Source organism: Thunnus thynnus, chromosome 7 (assembly GCF_963924715.1).
Source record: "Thunnus thynnus chromosome 7, fThuThy2.1, whole genome shotgun sequence".
Taxonomy (NCBI): Eukaryota; Metazoa; Chordata; class Actinopteri; order Scombriformes; family Scombridae; genus Thunnus; species Thunnus thynnus.
In genome coordinates, this window is record NC_089523.1 from 32,890,622 (window position 1) to 32,892,699 (window position 2,078).

Below are 2,078 nucleotides of genomic sequence, written 5' to 3' on the forward strand. Positions count from 1 at the left end.
ACATTTAATGAAAATGCAAAAGTTACAGGAACAAACCACAAACGCAGGAACGTTAACCAGGAACATGGAATAAACGTAGAACAAAAGCAGACGACTCGACAAAGATCGAACTGAAAACTGGACTATAAATACGCAGGGAGTGATTGCAAATGAAACACAGGTGAGGGAAACGAGATAATCAAACACAGGAAGTAAAGGTGACCAGACACAAGGAGGAAATATTTCAAAATAAAACAGGAACTAAAGTAAACAAACAGGTGACACAAAAACACAGGAGGATCACACACGAGAGAAACAGAGAAAACCAAAACCAGGAAACATAATATCAACACTGAAAACTCAAGAAAACAAAGAGTCCAAAACAGAAAAAGTCCTGTAACATCTGCCTCTTGCATGTTACATTAAATATATTAGTTGTGCTTTAAATGGTCACTATGTCTAACAGCAAAATCTTTTAATATAGAATATAATTTTACCTTTATTTAATAGTTGTAAGGTGTACATATTTGTGTTATTTTCATTATTTTATGCTGTTAGCTTATATTTAATACTTGGCTACATAGCATCCAAGGTACCGATGCAGCTATAAAGCATCACCATGGAAACAAGTCAGACCGGGCTTGTATCTCCCAGGTGAGTGTGTGACTATTAAATGGAAACCTATAAATAATAATGTATAGCTGATCTGAGATAGACTTTATTACTAATTATAATTATATTGACATTCAGAGTGATTATCTATGTGAACTGATTCATCTGTATCAATAATCTGTAATATAGTGAGTCAAGGTTCGACCGTTAAATTACCCTGTAATTTGTTATTTAACGGTTATTAAGCTTCGTCACAGAAATCATTTATTAGTATTGTAAGTTTCCTTTGATTATGATTTTATTTATGTTAAATAGTTTTACTGAGACCGGGCTTGTAAGCAATAAACAGACATCATTGAATCGACATCGGAGCTGTCTGGGTGTCTTCGTTGGAGTCCACCATCATCATCATCATCATCATCACAACACAATGCAGAGACTGTAGGCTGTCGCTATTATCAGCCATATAAACCGTGAGGTTAATATAGTCCCCCGTTACAGTAGGACATGACAAATAGTTCCCAACCTTGTCTATAAAATCAGTGTATAACTGTAACTCATGTTTCAGATATTTATGAGCAGCTCCATCAAAGAGACATTTCCTGTCTGGACGCCTCACATGGTTTCATTTAATTAACTGTTCAAACAACAAGTCAAGGTTAGAGAAAAGGTTTTTAATTTACAGTAAAGATGGTACCAACTTGCTTTTCTCTAGATGAAAGGTCTCTATAACTTTTAATAGGACTAGTAGGGCAAATAGTATAGGCTTATTTTTTACATTAGTTAAAATATGTTTAAATCAAACTTGTGGTCTACTTGTTTAAACATCAGTCTTTTCAGTCATCTTCATCATCTTCTTCTTATTATTACCACCTCTGCTGCTTTATTTTTAGGTCAGGATTCCTTCAGTGTTCGTTGTTCAGGATGTTTTTGCCAGGAGCTGAATTATCCACAGACGTCTCCTCCTCTCCAAAACAAACCGATGACCCGGTCATTAAAACCGGCAAAATAACTGGAAGTAAAAAAGTAGTCAGCTGGAAATGTTTTAATGTCAGACCAGCCGGCCGACAGCTGGCGCTTATGGAAAATTCTGAATATTTTAACTACAGCAAGCTGATCATACTCATGTACTTTTCCTTAAGAAATATTACAAAATGTTCTTGACATCATAACAAGGACAATTATGATAAACACGAACTCTGATGTCTGGTAATAAGATCAAATGCATCAACTTGCATCAAAAAGATTAAAGTCCCCCTCCACTCAAAAACATGCTTTTTATGATTCAAAGAAGTATTTTTATATGTCTTAAAACATGTGTGGATCTTTACACGAGATTACAGAAAAATGATGGATCACATCAGTGCAGTGGAGCAAAACAAAAAACTGGTTTGACCTTAAAGTTGCTACAATCAATATTTTTTAATATTTTTATCAGCTCCTCTCGGCTTTACGGAGCTTTATAGTGAGTTTCAGCTCATTGTTTA